Genomic DNA, 20,229 nt, shown 5'->3' on the forward strand with positions numbered 1-20,229 from the left:
GCAAAAAAGACGGAGGGATGTGATGGTTGCTTGTACGTTTATTTTACCAGGCCACTTATTACTGGGAGTGGTTGGGTTTTGTGATATGACGGCTTTACTGCCGCGCCACGAGCGGGGCGAGACTCCCATGCAGCGCCACCCTCTACACTAGTACTACATCGGTCGTGGTTATCCCCCATTGAATTTGACTGAAGATTTAACTGACAGAATGTTAGTGCATGTCAACAAAAACAATATCGTTGGATTCGTATTTGAACATAGTTTTCAATGATATAATTTTAGGTGAAATGCATCATCATTTATCATACTATATATAATGTTAGTTCAATTTTTGGTCGTACTAATCTATAGTAAGGTGCCCGTGCGTTGCACGGAAGAGTGAAATGCATTGATCGGGGAGTTGTTTATTTTGACAAAGGATGTGGGGGTCATCTCATGTGTAACGGGTATCGATAGGATTGTTCGGATATTATTTCATCTCTAGAGCTCACAAACATCTGGGTGAAATAGATAAAAAGTATCTTTTGCAAACAAAAGCGTTCAACTGTTCAACCTGCATCCAAAACTTGTGAAGAAATAACTCTTATTGTGCTTTGCAAGAAATGATCTTCAAGAATTAGTTTTTGAGTATCCATTGTTATACATGTTGGCTACAGATGACATGGCACTTTCTTATAGTCAACAGTTAGCTATACTATTTAAGTATTAACCGCGGTCTCGCCTATCTGACAAGTCACTGCAGTAAGTGGATTAATCTGCACGTCCATCGCAGGATCATACATCCTCCATGGTTCTCTGATGCCATTGAACACAAGGGCTTCATTTACGCTGTCGACTCCTTCTATGGCCGGACGTATTGCTGGCCTACTCCAATCATCGCTACAAACGGCTGTTACAGTAGTATGTTACTTTCCTATGGTATCATGATGGCTTGCTTATATTACCGTCAACATTTGCTGAAAAAATATTCATGCTCATAACATGTTGTTCTTAAGATTGACTAAATCAGGAGCCCTTTTTTATTTGACTCCAACTTGATATGATGTTGTAGGCCGCCTGGTGTCCCTACCCTTCCTAATCCCAGAACCTTTCAAAGAAAAGCGGCATGGCAGTTGCAGGTGGTTCCTGGCTCGATCATACGACGGCGAAAGATTGATGATCGTTCGCACGTACCGGACGTGTTGTTTCGCGGAATACAATCACAGTCACTGCAAGGTCTTTGAGCAGGATCCCAGCTTCTCTGGGCCTTCAGGATTTTTTGAATGGAGGCTGGTAAGTAGCCTTGGTACACGCTCTCTGTTTGTCGGACTGAATTATTCGATTAACAAGGAGATAACCGACGGCAAGGATCATGATGGCAGCGCGGTTTCGTTCATCAGGCAAAAATGTGTGTACACAGCGTACCATGCGTCTCTGCATGCACCATACCCTAATATGTGCCGCCACGCTCTGCAGCCCAAAGTAGGAGAGAGGGTCGCAAGTATCAGACTTCGACCTGCTGGCTGGAGTTTCCCCCGTCAGGCACCCATCTGGTTCAAACCGTCAGCCAATCTCCACAGCTTAATAAATAGTAACGTCTAACTGAGCCAGTTAGTTAGATGCGTGCACTTGGTGTAGTAGGATCTTTATTTAGTTTCATGCATACACTTGTTCTTTTTTGGTAGCCCTTTTGTAATGATGGCTGATGTTTGGTTTGGAAGAGAGAGCTGCGTCTTCACTCTTCTGGCCTGCTTACTGCTTCTGTTGCACCCCCAGCCCTGGTTGATGCTACTGCTGTTTTCAATGTACAATCAGTAGTATATTTCGTCTGTTGGTTGAATAAATGTGTTGTTAGAATGACAAACACAATGTTTTGGAAGTCGTTGCACAGTTCGATCCTTTAGTGCCCCGTACCTACGTAGCGCATACTATTTTTCGTATGGAACACATTTTCCACTTGTTGATAACATGCAGCCCACTGATGAAGGCCCAATAGAGAAGCCCATAATTAACTGGAAGCGAGGCTCTCACATGAATCCGGCCCAGGTACATGCTCATGGTCCCCTAAACATAAATAAGTAAATAAATAAATAAATAAAGCTAAATGCTCATGCACCAGTTCTTTGGGAAAATAGGTAGCCCAGTATTTCTTTTTGAAGAATACCCAAGCTAGGCCTATTTGTTTTCTCCGAATTATTGGGCTGCAAATCTTTCAAGACGCGGAGGGATGCATTCCGGCCTGGCTTAAGAGTATGGTCAATGTCTGTTAAAAGTAATATCAAAAGGGGTTGAAAATTCCAAAAAAAATTATAGCAAATGGGATATAAGTTTCTTTTTTTGTTTTCGTTCTTCACTGATATCTTATACGTATTTCATTGGATTTAACATGACATAGTACTAATTTGTTTTTAAATTTGTTTTAGTATGGCTATTAATTTTTGGATTAAGAATATTTCGTTCCCCAGCAAAAATTTGCGAATTTTCAAAATTTCCCACATATTTAGTTAATTTTTTTGACCCTGGTACTGACCAGAAAATGGCCAGCAATTCTAAAAATGGAAAACGGGCTGCAATAAATTCCATATGAATTAGAAAATGAGTAAAAATTATAAAAATAATAGCAAATGGGCTGTACACGCCACAGATTTCGAGGCTGACTTGTTTACGCAAGGCTTTGTCAGTGAACACACGATTCTAGCAGCAGTGACTGTTGGATGTCCCTCCAACGGCCGACGTGCTTCTTCAATCTCTGATCTTCCTGCTCCAGCCGCCTAAACTAGCACCGGCGGGACTGCCTGCTCCCTCCTCTTGTGGCCCGTTGTGATGCCGCGCAGGCTTCCCCGGCCCACCTACTCCCTCCGCTGGCCTGGCCGCACGCAATCAACTGCCTCCTTATTACGCGAAAAAAATGATTCCTCCCACTGACATCTGGGGCGCACCGGTTGGGAGGCTGACCTGTGGGCCTACTAAGTTGACGCGTACGCAGGGCTTGTCAACTTAGTCAACAAACGATTCTAGCAGCAGTAACCGTTGGATTTGAATCGAACGGTCCTGCTGCTTCCTCAATCACTGCTCTTCTTGCACCAGCCACCCAAACCAGCGCCGGGGAGACCGCCTGCTCCTGCCTCCAGTGGCCGGCTATGCTGCCGTTGAGGCATCATCGCCCCCTACTACTCCCACCGCTAGCCAGGCCCTGCGGCGACGACAGCCTCACACCGCAGCTGAACCAGTGAACCCTCGTACTCCTCTCCGCGTGGGCATCCACTGCCGCGTCTTCCCCGGCTCCGCGTCGTCCCCTTCCTAGGCCTCGCCGTCGTCCACCGCCTTGGTGCTCTCGGCGCGGCGTGGTCAACGTGGTCAACGACATTCCATCGGAAGAGTACTGTACGTGGAGAGGCTGACAGCTGGGTCCACGGCCACAGCCCAGTTTTTTTGTGATTTGCCAAGTAAGTCGCTTCGTCAGGCCTGTTGGGCTGCAAATCTTTCAAGACGAGGAGAGCTTTCATTCGGCTGGCCGAGAAAATGGCCCATCAGTAATGAGAAATGGGTTGTACATTTTTGAAACACATCAAACCGGCAATTAGTTTCAAATATCTTTTTTTCATTTTGAGATTTTAAATTACATTAATTTTTATGCATGGAGAATTTGTTGGATTTTATATTGATATACATTTATTTTTTAAATCAGTTTGAATGTGAGTCGAAATTTCAGGATTAAAAACAGTTCGGACCGCACCAAAATATGCAAAATTTCGTATAATTTTTTAACCTTGGCCACAATATGGGCTGTAATGCTAACAAAAAGAATATGGGATCCAAAAAAACCTTAATAATTAGCAAATGGGCTGTAAATTATTAGAAATAATGGCAGATGGGTTGTATGCTGTTTTCCATAGATTTGAGGCTTTCCTAAAAAAAAGGTTGACGCACAAGCACTGACTGTTGGATGTCCATCCAACGACCGTCGTGCTTCTTCAATCTCTGCTCTTCCTGCTCCAGCCGCTCAAACAAGCGCCGGCGGGACTGCCTACTCCCTCCTCCCCGCGGTCGGCTCTGCTGCCGCGCAGGCCTCACCGCCCCACCGTACTCCCATCGCTGGCCTAGCCATCCCTCTACTCACCCACACCTGCTGTTATTCTCCGGCGACGGCACACGAACCAGTAAACCCTCGTACAGTCGTACTCCCCTCCGCGTGGGAAACAACTGCCGAGTCTTCCCTGCCTCCGTGTCGTTCCCTTCCTAGGACTCACCGTCGTCCACCGCCCTGGTGCTCTCGGCGCGGCCTGGTTTACGTGGTCAACGACCGACATGCATCTGAAGTGGACTGTACGTGGAGAGGCCGACCGTTGGGTCCACGGTCGCACGCAAGGAAATGCCTCCTTATTACGCGCAAAATAATGATTCCTCCACCTGACATCAGGGACCCACCGAAAGGGCCTCTGTATTTCGTGAAAAAAACGTTACCGCCACTGACAGCTCGGACCCACCAGCTATATCTTCGCACGCAAGGAAGTGCCTCCTTATTATGCACAAAAAAGATGAATACTCCCCCTGTTAGCTGGGACCCAGTATAGTGGCAGGCTGACTTGTGGGCCTACTAAGTTGACGGGGACGGAGGGCTTTGTCAACTTAGTCAATATGCACGATTCTAGCTCCAGTGACCGTACGATGTCCATCCAATGGCCGTAGTGCTTCTTCAACCTGTGGTCTTCTTGCTCCAGCCGCCCAAACCAGTGCCGGTCGTGCCTCGTGCTCCTGCCTCCTGTGGTCAGCTGCGATGCGGCGGAGGCCTCACCGCCCCTACTACTCCCACCGCTGGCCAGGCCATCCCTCTACTCACCCACACCCCCTGTTATTCGGCGGCGACGGCAGCCTCACACCGCAGCGAACCAGTGAACCCTCGTACTCCTCTACGCGTGGGCATCCACTGCCGCGTCTTCCCCGGCTCCGCGTCGTCCCCTTCCTAGGCCTCGCCGTCGTCCACCGCCCTGGTGCTCTCGGCGCGGCGTGGTCAACGTGGTCAAGGAACGGCTTCCATCGGACGTGGACTGTACGTGGAGAGGCTGACAGCTGGGTCCACGGCCGCAGCCAGGAAGTGCCTCCTTATTACGAGCAAAATAATTATTCCTCCACCTGACAGCGGGGACCCACCGGACGGGCCACCATATTTTGCAAAAAAAACATTTGCCCCTGACTGCTGGGACCCACCAGCTACATCTTCGCATGCAAGGAAGTGCGTCCGGGCAAAAAAAAAATGATTCGCCCCCCTGACTGCTGGGACCCACCAGCTACATCTTCGCAGGCAAGGAAGTGTCTGACAGTCGGGACCCACCTGGTCGAAGTGTACGTAGCGTTGTCATTCTGGTCACGAACGTGTACGTACATATATACTGGTGGATGTAGAGGCGCGCACGTGTCGTAGTAGAGGCGTGTACGTGTCGTAGTAGAGGCGCGCACGTAGCATGTACACGTACGTACAGCGGCCAGGGTGCAAGGAAGAAAATACGGCCACGTATGTGTACATACGGGCAGGGTCTCGAACGCCTACTCGCGCATACGTACGGCCAGGGCTCATGTACATGGCTGGGTCGGAACGGAGAAACAGCGTCGTCGTCGTGTTCATGGGGAGGCAACGGAATGCGTCGTGTTCATCGGGAGGCAACGGAACGCGTGGGAGCCAACCGGCTGGGTCGGAACGGAATGCGTGGCCGTGTTCATTGGGAGGGCTTGGACGGAAAAGGCGATGGAAACGAGGCCTGGCGTACCGCACAACGGAGGAAACGGACCTCCTACGTTCGGAACGGGGTCCTGTTGATCGGGAGGGGTGTGGCGTACCGCAAAACGGACGAAACTGACCTCCTACGGTCGAAACGAGGGTCCTGTTGATCGGGAGGGGTGTGGCGTACCGCAAAACGGACCTCCTACGGTCGAAACGGGGGTCCTGTTCATCGGGAGGGGTGTGGCGTACCGCAAAACAGGACTCCACGGGATACTGTTCATCTCCACCGTCGACCTCCTCCAGCCTCCATGGGGTCCTGTTCATCCAGCCTCCACCGCGCGCTACTCCACCGGCTACTGTTCAACCACCCCTCCACGGGCACCCCTCCACCGTCTACTGTTCATCCAGCCCTCCACACCACGGGGTCCTGTTCAACCACCCCTCCACGGGCACCCCTCCACCGTCTACTATTCATCCAGCCCTCCACACCACGGGGTCCTGTTCAACCACCCCTCCACGGGCACCCCTCCACCGTCTACTGTTCATCCAGCCCTCCACACCACGGGGTCCTGTTCATCCAGAGGCAACGCCACCGCTCACTGTTCATCCAACCCCCCCCCCCCCCCCCCCCCGCAACGCTCACTGTTCATCCAATCGATCGGCTTCAGTTAGCAGCAGTAGCGAAGGAATCGCTCGATCGGGTTCAGTTAACAGCCATCGATCGATCGCTCGGGTTCAGTAACGCGTAGCCTGCAGTGCAATCGCTCGGGTTCAGTTAGAGCCCAACGCCTCGCACCCACGCGCGTACGTGTACGAGAGAAACGCGCATCGCTCGGCCCCCGACCTCCCACCGTAACCGGGAACTCCCCGAAATTTTCCTCGCCCTCGCTTCTACCACGGTTTTTTCCATCATGGACGGCCCAAAGAATGTCATGCAGCTGCGTCTCCGGCCCGCCCAGGACGAAAAGCCCATTTTCTGTCATGATTTTTTGTCACAGAAGTAGGAGCCCACCACATCTATGATGATACCGGGTTTTGTCACAATTATCGTCATAGAAGTGTCATATGTATGACAGAAAAAATTTCATTCGGCCCAAAATGTCACGGATGTGTCTTTTTTGTCTGTAGTGAGAATATGATGATGGGGGTTATGTGGAGAAGACAAAAAAGGAGAAAGTCTCACATCAACGAGGCTAATCAATGAGCTATGGAGATGCCCATCGATTGATGTTAATGCAAGGAGTAGGGATTGCCATGCAACGGATGCACTAGAGCTATAAATGTATGAAAGCTCAACAAAAGAAACTAAGTGGGTGTGCATCCAACTTGCTTGCTCACGAAGACCTCGGGCACTTGAGGAGGCCCATTGTTGGAATATACAAGCCAAGTTCTATAATGAAAAATTCCCACTAGTATATGAAAGTCACAAAACAAGAGACTTTCCATCATGAGGATTATGGTGCTACTTTGAAGCACAAGTGTGGTAAAAGTATAGTAACATTGTCCCTTCTCTCTTTTTCTCTCCTTCTTTTTTTTGGGCCTTCTCTTTTTTTTATGGCCTTTCTCTCTCTTTTTTTATTCCTCACTTGGGACAATGCTCTAGAAAATGATGATCATCACACTTCTATTTATTTACAACTCAATGATTACAACTCGATACTAGAACAAAGTATGACTCTATATGAATGCCTCTGGCGGTGTACCGGGATATGCAATGAACCAAGAGTGACATGTATGAAAGAATTATGAATGGTGGCTTTGCCACAAATACTATGTCAACTACATGATCATGCGAAGCAATATGACAATGATGAACGTGTCATGATAAACTGGATGGTGGAAAGTTGCATGGCAATATATCTCGGAATGGCTATGGAAATGCCATAATAGGTAGGTATGGTGGCTGTTTTGAGGAAGATATAAGGAGGTTTATGTGTGAAAGAGCGTATCATATCACGGGGTTTGGATGCACCGGCGAAGTTTGCACCAACTCTCAATGTGAGAAAGGGCAATGCACGGTACCGAAGAGGCTAGCAATGGTGGAAAGGTGAGAGTGCGTATAATCCATGGACTCAACATTAGTCATAAAGAACTCACATACTTATTGCAAAAATCTACAACTCATCAAAAACCAAGCACTACGCGCATGCTCCTAGGGGGATAGATTGGTAGGAAAAGACCATCGCTCGTCCCCGACCGCCACTCATAAGGAAGACAATCAAAGAACACCTCATGTTTCAAATTTGTTACATAATGTTTACCATACGTGCATGCTACGGGACTTGCAAACTTCAACACAAGTATTTCTCAAATTCACAACTACTCAACTAGCACAACTTTAATATCACTACCTCCATATCTCAAAACAATCATCAAGCATCAAACTTCTCTTAGTATTCAACACACTCATAAGAAAGTTTTTACTAATCTTGAATACCTAGCATATTAGGATTAAGCACATTACCATGCTGTTTAAGACTCTCAAAATAATATAAGTGAAGCATGAGAGTTCATCTATTTCTTCAAAATAAAACCACCATTGTGCTCTAAAAGGTATAAGTGAAGCACTAGAGCAAACGACAGACTACCCCGAAAGATATAAGTGAAGATCAATGAGTAGTTGAATAATTATGTAACTATGTGAAGACTCTCTCTCATTTAAGAATTTCAGATCTTGGTATTTTATTCAAACGGCAAGCAAAGCTAGAGAAAATAAAACGACGCTCCAAGCAAAACACATATCATGTGGTGAATAAAAATATAGCTCCAAGTAAAGTTACCGATGAACGAAGACGAAAGAGAGGATGCCATCCGGGGCATCCCCAAGCTTAGGCTCTTGCCACTCCTTATTCTGTAGTCCATCGAATCTTTACCCAAAACTTGAAAACTTCACAACACAAAACTTAACAGAAAACTCGTAAGCTCCGTTAGCGAAAGAAAAAGAAACACCATTTCAAGGTACTGTAATGAACTCATTCTTTATTTATATTGGTGTTAAACCTACTGTATTCCAACTTCTATATGGTTTATAAACTATTTTACTAGCCATAGATTCATCAAAATAAGCAAACAACACACGAAAAACAGAATCTGTCAAAAACAGAACAGTCTGTAGTAATCTGTAAGTAACGCAAAATTCTGAACTCCAAAAATTCTAAAATAAATTGGTGGACCTGAGGAATTTGTCTAGTAATCATCTGCAAAAAGAATCAACTAAATAGCACTCTCCAGTAAAACGTTGAAGCTAATCTCGTGAGCGCTAAAGTTTCTGTTTTTTTACAGCATGATTATAAAGACTTCACCCAAGTCTTCCCAAAGGTTCTACTTGGCACAAACACTAATTAAAACACAAAACCAAATCTAAACAGAAGCTAGATGGATTATTTATTCCTAAACAGAACCAAAAAGCAAGAAACTAAATAAAATTGGGTTGCCTCCCAACAAGCGCTAACGTTTAACACCCCTTGCTAGGCATGATGATTTCAATGATGCTCACATAAAAGATAAGAATTGAAACGCAAAGAGAGCATCATGAAGAATATGACTAGTGTTGGGGAACGTAGTAATTTCAAAAATTTCCTACGCACACACAGGATCATGGTGATGCATAGCAATGAGAGGGGAGACTGTTGTCCACGTACCCTCGTAGACCAAAAGCGGAAGCGTTAGCACAACGCGGTTGATGTAGTCGTACGTCTTCACGATCCGACAGATCAAGTACCGAACGCATGGCACCTCGGAGTTCAGCACACGTTCAGCTTGATGACGTCCCTCGAACTCCAATCCAGCCGAGCTTTGAGGGAGAGTTCCGTCAGCACGACGGCGTGGTGACGATGATGATGTTCTACCGATGCAGGGCTTCGCCTAAGCACCGCTATGATATTATCGAGGTGGATTATGGTGGAGGGGGGCACCGCACACGGCTAAGAGATCAAGAGATCAGTTGTTGTGTCTCCAAGGGGTGCCCGCCTCCCCGTATATAAAGGGGTGGAGGAGGGGAGGGCCGGCCCTCTCTATGGCGCGCCCTAGGAGGAGTCCTACTCCCACCGGGAGTAGGATTCCCCCCTTCCAAGTAGTAGGAGTAGGAGTCAAGGAAAGGGGAGAGAGAAGAGAAGGAAGGAGGGGGCGCAGCCCCTCCCTCTAGTCCAATTCGGACTAGGCCTTGGGGGGGGCGCAGCCTCTCCTCTCTCTTTCCCCTAAAGCCCAATAAGGCCCATATACTCCCCGGCGAATTCCCGTAACTCTCCGGTACTCCGAAAAATACACGAATCACTCGGAACCTTTCCGATGTCCGAATATAGTCGTCCAATATCGATCTTTACGTCTCGACCATTTTGAAACTCCTCGTCATGTCCCCAATCTAATCCGGGACTACGAACTACCTTCGGTACATCAAATCACATAAACTCATAATATAACCGTCATCGAACTTTAAGCGTGCGGGCCCTACGGGTTCGAGAACTATGTAGACATGACCGAGACACGTCTCCGGTCAATAACCAATAGCGGAACCTGGATGCTCATATTGGCTCCCACATATTCTACGAAGATCTTTATCGGTCAGACCGCATAACAACATACGTTGTTCCCTTTGTCATCGGTATGTTACTTGCCCGAGATTCGATCGTCGGTATCCCAATACCTAGTTCAATCTCGTTATCGACAAGTCTCTTTACTCGTTCCGTAATACATCATCCCGCAACTAACTCATTAGTTGCAATGCTTGCAAGGCTTATAGTGATGTGCATTACCGAGTGGGCCCAGAGATACATCTCCGACAATCGGAGTGACAAAAACTAATCTCGAAATACGCCAACCCAACAAGTACCTTCGGAGACACCTGTAGAGCACCTTTATAATCACCCAGTTACGTTGTGACATTTGGTAGCACACAAAGTGTTCCTCTGGTAAACGGGAGTTGCATAATCTCATAGTCATAGGAACATGTATAAGTCATGAAGAAAGCAATAGCAGAATACTAAACGATCGTGTGCTAAGCTAACAGAATGGGTCAAGTCAATCACATCATTCTCCTAATGATGTGATCCCGTTAATCAAATGACAACTCATGTCTATGGCTAGGAAACATAACCATCTTTGATCAACGAGCTAGTCAAGTAGAGGCATACTAGTGACACTATGTTTGTCTATGTATTCACACATGTATTATGTTTCCGGTTAATACAATTCTAGCATGAATAATAAACATTTATCATGATATAAGGAAATAAATAATAACTTTATTATTGCCTCTAGGGCATATTTTTTCCAGTCTCCCACTTGCACTAGAGTCAATAATCTAGATCACATCGCCATGTGATTTAACATCAATAGTTCACATCACCATGTGATTAACACCCATAGTTCACATCGTCATGTGACCAACACCCAAAGGGTTTACTAGAGTCAATAATCTAGTTCACATCGCTATGTGATTAACACCCAAAGAGTACTAAGGTATGATCATGTTTTGCTTGTGAGATAATTTTAGTCAACGGGTCTGTCACATTCAGATCCGTAAGTATTTTGCAAATTTCTGTGTCTACAATGCTCTGCACGGAGCTACTCTAGCTAATTGCTCCCACTTTCAATATGTATCCAGATTGAGACTTAGAGTCATCTGGATCAGTGTCAAAATTTGCATCGACGTAACCCTTTACGACGAACCCTTTTTGTCACCTCCATAATCAAGAAACATATCGTTATTCCACTAAGGATAATTTTGACCGTTGTCCAGTGATCTACTCCTAGATCACTATTGTACTCCCTTACGAAAATTAGTGTAGGGTATGCAATAGATCTGGTACACAGCATGGCATACCTTATAGAACCTATGGCCAAGGCATAGGGAATGACTTTCATTCTCTTTCTATCTTCTGCCGTGGTCTGGCTTTGAGTCTTACTCAATTTCACACCTTGTAACACAGGCAAGAACTCTTTCCTTGACTGTTCCATTTTGAACTACTTCAAAATCTTGTCAAGGTATGTACTCATTGAAAAAACATATCAAGTGTCTTGATCTATCTCTATAGATCTTGATGCTCAATATGTAAGCTGCTTCACCGAGGTCTTTCTTTGAAAAACTCCTTTCAAACACTCCTTTATGCTTTGCAGAATAATTCTACATTATTTCCGATCAACAATATGTCATTCACATATACTTATCAGAAATGATGTAGTGCTCCCACTCACTTTCTTGTAAATACAGGCTTCACCGCAAGTATGTATAAAACTATATGCTTTGATCAACTTATCAAAGCGTATATTCCAACTCCGAGATGCTTACACCAGTCCATGGATGGATCGCTGGAGCTTGCATATTTTGTTAGCACCTTTAGGATTGACAAAACCTTCTGGTTGCATCATATACAACTCTTCTTTAATAAATCCTTTTAAGGATTGCAGTTTTTGTTATCCATTTGCCAGATTTCCTAAAATGCGGCAATTGCTAACATGATTCGGACAGACTTAAGCATAGATATGAGTGAGAAACTCTCATCGTAGTCAACATCTTGAACTTGTCGAAAACTTTTGCGACAATTCTAGCTTTGTAGATAGTAACACTACTATCAGCGTCCGTCTTCCTCTTGAAGATCCATTTATTTTCTATGGCTTGCCGATCATCGGGCAAGAACCGAAGTCCATACTTTGTTCTCATATATGGATCCCATCTCAGATTTCATGGCCTCAAACCATTTCGCGGAATCTGGGCTCATCATCGCTTCCTCATAGTTCATAGGTTCGTCATGGTCAAGTAACATGACCTCCAGAACAGGATTACCATACCACTCTGGTGTGGATCTCACTCTGGTTTACCTACGAGGTTCGGTAGTAACTTGATCTGAAGTTACATGATCATCATCATTAGCTTCCTCACTAATTGGTGTAGTAGTCACAGGAACAGATTTCTGTGATGAACTACTTTCCAATAAAGGAGTAGGTACAGTTACCTCATCAAGTTCTACTTTCCTCCCACTCACTTCTTTCGAGAAAAACTCCTTCTCTAGAAAGGATCCATTATAAGCAACGAATATCTTGCCTTCAGATCTGTGATAGAAGGTGTACCCAACTATCTCCTTTGGGTATCCTATGAAGACACATTTCTCCGATTTGGGTTTGAGCTTATCAGGATGAAATTTTTCACATAAGCATCACAACCCCAAATTTTAAGAAACGACAACTTTTGGTTTCTTGCCAAACCAAAGTTCCAAGGTGTCGTCTCAACGGATTTAGATGGTGCCCTATTTAACGTGAATGCAGCTGTCTCTAATGCATAAGCCCAAAACGATAGTGGTAAATCGGTAAGAGACATCATAGATTGCACCATATCTAATAAAGTACGGTTACGATGTTCGGACACACCATTACGCTGTGGTGTTCCAGGTGGCGTGAGTTGCGAAACTATTCCGCATTGTTTCAAATGAAGACCAAACTCGTAACTCAAATATTCTCCTCCACGATCAGATCGTAGAAACTTTATTTTCTTGTTACGATGATTTTTCACTTCACTCTGAAATTATATGAACTTTTCAAATGTTTCAGACTTATGTTTCATCAAGTAGATATACCCATATCTGCTCAAATCATCTGTGAAGGTCAGAAAATAATGATACCCGCCGCGAGCCTCAACAATCATCAGATTGCATACATCAGTATGTATTATTTCCAATAAGTCAGTTGCTCGCTCCATTGTTCCGGAGAACGGAGTCTTTAGTCATCTTGCCCATAAGGCATGGTTCGCAAGCATCAAGTGATTTATAATCAAGTGATTCCAAAATCCCATCAACATGGAGTTTCTTCATGCGCTTTACACCAATATGACCTAAACGGCAGTGCCACAAATGAGTTGCACTATCATTATTAACTTTGCATCTTTTGGCTTCAATATTACGAATATGTGTATTACAACGATCGAGATCCAACAAACCATTTTCATTGGGTGTATGACCATAGAAGGTTTTATTCATGTAAATAGAACAACAATTATTCTCTAACTTAAATGAATAACCGTATTGCAATAAACATGATCAAATCATATTCATGCTCAACGCAAACACCAAATAACACTTATTTAGGTTCAACACTAATCCCGAAAGTGTAGGGAGCGCGCGATGATGATCATATCAATCTTGGAACCACTTCCAACACACAACGTCACTTCACCCTTAACTAGTCTCTGTTCATTCTGCAACTCTCGTTTCGAGTTAGTACTCTTTAGCAACTGAACCAGTATCAAATACCGAGGGGTTGCTACGAACACTAGTAAAATACACATCAATAATCTGTATATCAAATATACCTTTGTTCATTTGCCATCCTACTTATCCGCCAAATACTTGGGGCAGTTCTGCTTCCAGTGACCAGTCCCTTTGCAGTAGAAGCACTTAGTCTCAGGCTTAGGTCCAGACTTGGGCTTCTTCACTTGAGCAGCAACTTTGCTTGCCGTTCTTCTTGAAGTTCCCCTTCTTCCCTTTGCCCTTTTCCTTGAAACTAGTGGTCTTGTCAATCATCAACACTTGATGCTCTTTCTTGATTTCTACCTTCGTCGATTTCAGCATCGCGAAGAGCTCGGGAATTACTTTCGTCATCCCTTGCATACTATAGTTCATCACGAACTTCTACTAACTTGGTGATGGTGACTAGAGAATTCTGTCAATCACTATTTTATCTAGAAGATTAACTCCCACTTGATTCAAGCGATTGTAGTACCCAGACAATCTGAGCACATGCTCACTGCTTGAGCTATTCTCCTCCATCTTTTAGCTATAGAACTTGTTGGAGACTTCATATCTCTCAACTCGGGTATTTGCTTGAAATATTAACTTCAACTCCTGGAACATCTCATATGGTCCATGCCGTTCAAAACGTCTTTGAAGTCCCGATTCTAAGCCGTTAAGCATGGTGCACTAAACTATCAAGTAGTCATCATATTGAGCTTAGCCAAACGTTCATAGCGTCTGCATATGCTCCTGCAATAGGTCCGTCACCTAGCGGTGCATCGAGGACATAATACTTCTGTGCAGCAATGAGGATAATCCTCAGATCACGGACCAAGTCCGCATCATTGCTACTAACATCTTTCAACATAGTTTTCTCTAGGAACATATCAAAAATAAAACAGGGGAGCTAAACACAAGCTATTGATCTACAACATAGATATGCTAATACTACCAGGACTAAGTTCATGATAAATTAAAGTTTAATTAATCATATTACTTAAAGAACTCCCACTTAGATAGACATCCCTCTAATCCTCTAAGTGATCACGTGATCCATTTCAACTAAACCATGTCCGATCATCACGTGAGATGGACTAGTTTCAATGGTGAACATCACTATGTTGATCATGTCTACTATATGATTCACGCTCGACCTTTCGGTCTCAGTGTTCCGAGGCCATATCTGTTATATGCTAGGCTCGTCAAGTTTAACTTGAGTATTCCACGTGTGCAACTGTTTTGCACCCGTTGTATTTGAACGTAGAGCCTATCACACCCGATCATCACGTGGTGTCTCAGCACGAAGAACTTTCGCAACGGTGCATACTCAGGGAGAACACTTATACCTTGAAATTTAGTGAGAGGTCATCTTATAAAGCTACCATCGAACTAAGCAAAATAAGATGTATCAAAGATAAACATCACATGCAATCAATATAAGTGACATGATATGGCCATCATCATCTTGTGCCTTTGATCTCCATCTCCGAAGCATCGTCATGATCTCCATCGTCACTGGCATGACACCATGATCTCCATCATCTTGATCTATATCAATGTGTCGTCACATGGTCGTCTCAACAGCTATTGCTCTTGTAACTATTGCTATCGCATAGCGATAAAGTAAAGCAATTATTTGGCGCTTGCATCTTATGCAATAAAGAGACAACCATAAGGCTTTTGCCAGTTGCCGATAACTTCAACAAAACATGATCATCTCATACAACAACTTATATCTCATCACTTCTTGACCATATCACATCACAACATGCCCTGCAAAAACAAGTTAGACGTCCTCTACTTTGTTGTTGCAAGTTTTACGTGGCTGCTACGAGCTGAGCAAGAACCATTCTTACGTACGCATCAAAACCACAACGATAGTTTGTCAAGTTGGTGTTGTTTTAACCTTCGCAAGGACCGGGCGTAGCCACACTCGGTTCAACTAAAGTTGGAGAAACTGACACCCGCTAGTCACCTGTGTGCATAGCACGGCGGTAAAACCAGTCTCGCGTAAGCGTACGCGTAATGTCGGTTCGGGCCGCTTCATCCAACAATACCGCCGAACCAAAGTATGAAATGCTGGTAAGCAATATGACTTATATCGCCCACAACTCACTTGTGTTCTACTCGTGCATATAACATCTACGCATAAAACCTGGCTCGGATGCCACTGTTGGGGAACGTAGTAATTTCAAACATTTCCTACGCACACACAGGATCATGGTGATGCATAGCAACGAGAGGGGAGACTGTTGTCCACGTACCCTCGTAGACCGAAAGCGGAAGCGTTAGCACAACGCGGTTGATGTAGTCGTACGTCTTCACGATCCGACCGATCAAGTACCGAACGCACGGCACCTCCGAGTTCAGCACACGTTCAACTCGATGACGTCCCTTGAACTCCGATCCAGCCGAGCTTTGAGGGAGAGTTCCGTCAGCACGACGGCGTGGTGACGATGATGATGTTCTACCGACGCAGGGCTTCGCCTAAGCACCGCTACGATATTATCGAGGTGGATTATGGTGGAGGGGGGCACCGCACACGGCTAAGAGATCAAGAGATCAATTGTTGTGTCTCCAAGGGGTGCCCCCTCCCCGTATATAAAGGAGTGGAGGAGGGGGAGGGCCGGCCCTCTCTATGGCGCGCCCTAGGAGGAGTCTTACTCCCAACGGGACTAGGATTCCCCCTTCCAAGTAGTAGGAGTAGGAGTCAAGGAAAGGGGAGAGAGAAGAGAAGGAAGGAGGGGGCGCAGCCCCTCCCCCTAGTACAATTCGGACTAGGCCTTGGGGGGTGCGCAGCCTCTCCTCTCTCTTTCCCTAAAGCCCAATAAGGCCCATATACTCCCCAGCGAATTCCCATAACTCTCCGGTACTCCGAAAAATACCTGAATCACTCGGAACCTTTCCGATGTCCGAATATAGTCATCCAATATATCGATCTTTACGTCTTGACCATTTCGAGACTCCTCGTCATGTCCCCAATCTCATCCGGGCTCCGAACTACCTTCGGTACATCAAATCACATAAACTCATAATATAACCGTCATCGAACTTTAAGCATGCGGGCCCTATGGGTTCGAGAACTATGTAGACATGACCGAGACACGTCTCCGGTCAATAACCAATAGCGGAACCTGGATGCTCATATTGGCTCCCACATATTCTACGAAGATCTTTATCGGTCAGACCGCATAACAACATATGTTGTTCCCTTTATCATCGGTATGTTACTTGCCCGAGATTCGATCATCGGTATCTCAATACCTAGTTCAATCTCGTTATCGGCAAGTCTCTTTACTCGTTCCGTAATACATCATCCCGCAACTAACTTATTAGTTGCAATGCTTGCAAGGCTTATAGTGATGTGCATTACCGACTGGGCCCAGAGATACATCTCCGACAATCGGAGTGACAAATCCTAATCTCGAAATACGCCAACCCAACAAGTACCTTCGGAGACACATGTAGAGCACCTTTATAATCACCCAGTTATGTTGTGACGTTTGGTAGCACACAAAGTGTTCCTCTGGTAAACGGGAGTTGCATAATCTCATAGTCATAGGAACATGTATAAGTCATGAAGAAAGCAATAGCAGAATACTAAACGATCGTGTGCTAAGCTAACGGAATGGGTCAAGTCAATCACATCATTCTCCTAATGATGTGATCCCGTTAATCAAATGACAACTCATCTCTATGGCTAGGAAACATAACCATCTTTGATCAACGAGCTAGTCAAGTAGAGGCATACTAGTGACACTATGTTTGTCTATGTATTCACACATGTATTATGTTTCCGGTTAATACAATTCTAGCATGAATAATAAACATTTATCATGATATAAGGAAATAAAAATAACTTTATTATTGCCTCTAGGGCATATTTCCTTCAACTAGCACATTTAAGTCTAACCCACTTCCTATGCATAGGGATTTTGTGAGCAAACAACTTATGGGAACAATAATCAACTACCATAGGAAGGCCAAACAAGCATAACTTCAAAACTTTAAGCACATAGAGAGGAAACTTGATATTATTGCAATTCCTACAAGCATATGTTCCTCCCTCATAATAATTTTCAGTAGCATCATGAATGAATTCAACAATATAACCAGCACCTAAAGCATTCTTTTCATGATCTACAATCATAGAATTTTTATTACTCTCCACATAAGCAAATTTATTCTCATGAATAGTAGTGGGAGCAAACTCAACAAAATAACTATCATATGATTGAGAATTAAGATCAAGATGACAAGATTCATGGTTATCACAATTCTTTAAAGCATACGTGTCATCACAATAATCATCATAGATAGGAGGCATGCTTTCATCATAGTAAACTTGCTCATCAAAGCTTGGGGGACAAAAAATATCATCTTCATCAAACATAGCTTCCCCAAGCTTGTGGCTTTGCATATCATTAGCATCATGGGTATTCAAAGAATTCATACTAACAACATTGCAATCATGCTCATCATTCACATATTTTATGCCAAGCATTCTATGTAATTCTTCTTCTAGTACTTGAGCACAATTTTCCTTCCCATCATTTTCACGAAAGATATTAAAAAGATGAAGCATATGAGGCTCCCTTAATTCCATTTTTTGTAGTTTTCTTTTATAGACTAAACTAGTGATAAAACAAGAAACAAAAAGATTCGATTGCAAGATCTAAAGATATACCTTCAAGCACTCACCTCCCCGGCAACGGCGCCAGAAAAGAGCTTGATGTCTACTAGGCAACCTTCTTGTAGACGTTGTTGGGCCTCCAAGTGCAGAGGTTTGTAGGACAGTAGCAAATTTCCCTCCAGTGGATGACCTAAGGTTTATCAATCCGTGGGAGGTGTAGGATGAAGATGGTCTCTCTCAAACAACCATGCAACCAAATAACAAAGAGTCTCTTGTGTCCCCAACACACCCAATACAATGGTAAATTGTATAGGTGCACTAGTTCGGCGAAGAGATGGTGATACAAGTGCAATATGGATGGTAGATATAGGTTTTTGTAATCTGAAATTATAAAAACAGCAAGGTAGCAAGCGATAAAAGTGAGCGTAAACGGTATTGCAATGCTAGGAAACAAGGCCTAGGGTTCATACTTTCACTAGTGCAAGTTCTCTCAACAATAATAACATAATTGGATCATATAACTATCCCTCAACATGCAACAAAGAGTCACTCCAAAGTCACTAATAGCGGAGAACAAACGAAGAGATTATGGTAGGGTACGAAACCACCTCAAAGTTATTCTTTCCAATCAATCCGTTGGGCTATTCCTATAAGTGTCACAAACAGCCCTAGAGTTTGTACTAGAATAACACCTTAAGACACAAATCAACCAAAACCCTAATGTCACCTAGATACTCCAATGTCACCTCAAGTATCCGTGGGTATGATTATACGATATGCATCACACAATCTCATATTCATCTATTCAACCAACACATAGAACCTCAAAGAGTGCCCCAAAGTTTCTACCAGAGAATCAAGACGAAAACGTGTGCCAACCCCTATGCATAGGTTCATGGGTGGAACCCGCAAGTTGATCACCAAAACATACATCAAGTGAATCACGTGATATCCCATTGTCACCACAGATACGCACGGCAAGACATACATCAAGTGTTCTCAAATCATTAAAGACTCAATCCGATAAGATTACTTCAAAGGGAAAACTCAATCCATTACAAGAGAGTAGAGGGGGAGAAGCAACATAAGATCCAACTATAATAGCAAAGCTCGCGATACATCAAGATCGTGCCAAATCAAGAACACGAGAGAGAGAGAGAGATCAAACACATAGCTACTGGTACATACCCTCAGCCCCGAGGGTGAACTACTCCCTCCTTGTCATGGAGAGCGTCGGGATGATGAAGATGGCCACCGGTGAGGGTTCCCCCCTCCGGCAGGGTGCCGGAACAGGGTCCCGATTGGTTTTTGGTGGCTACAGAGGCTTGCGGGAGCGGAACTCCCGATCTATTCTGTTCCGCGATCGTTTTAGGGTACATGGATATATATAGGCGGAAGAAATACGTCAAGGGAGCCACGAGGGGCCCACGAGGGTGGAGGGCGCGCCCTAGCGGGGTGGGCGCGCCCCCTACCTCGTGGCTCCCTCGTTTCTTTCCTGACGTGCACTCCAAGTCTATCAGGTTGCTTTCCTTCCAAAAATAACTTCTCCAGAAGGTTTCATTCCGTTTCGACTCCGTTTGATATTCCTTTTCTTCGAAACACTGAAACAAGGGAAAAAACAGGAACTGGCACTGGGCTCTGGGTCAATAGGTTAGTCCCAAAAAAAATATAAAAGTGTA

The sequence above is a fragment of the Aegilops tauschii genome, chromosome 3, assembly GCF_002575655.3.
Source record: "Aegilops tauschii subsp. strangulata cultivar AL8/78 chromosome 3, Aet v6.0, whole genome shotgun sequence".
NCBI lineage: Eukaryota > Viridiplantae > Streptophyta > Magnoliopsida > Poales > Poaceae > Aegilops > Aegilops tauschii.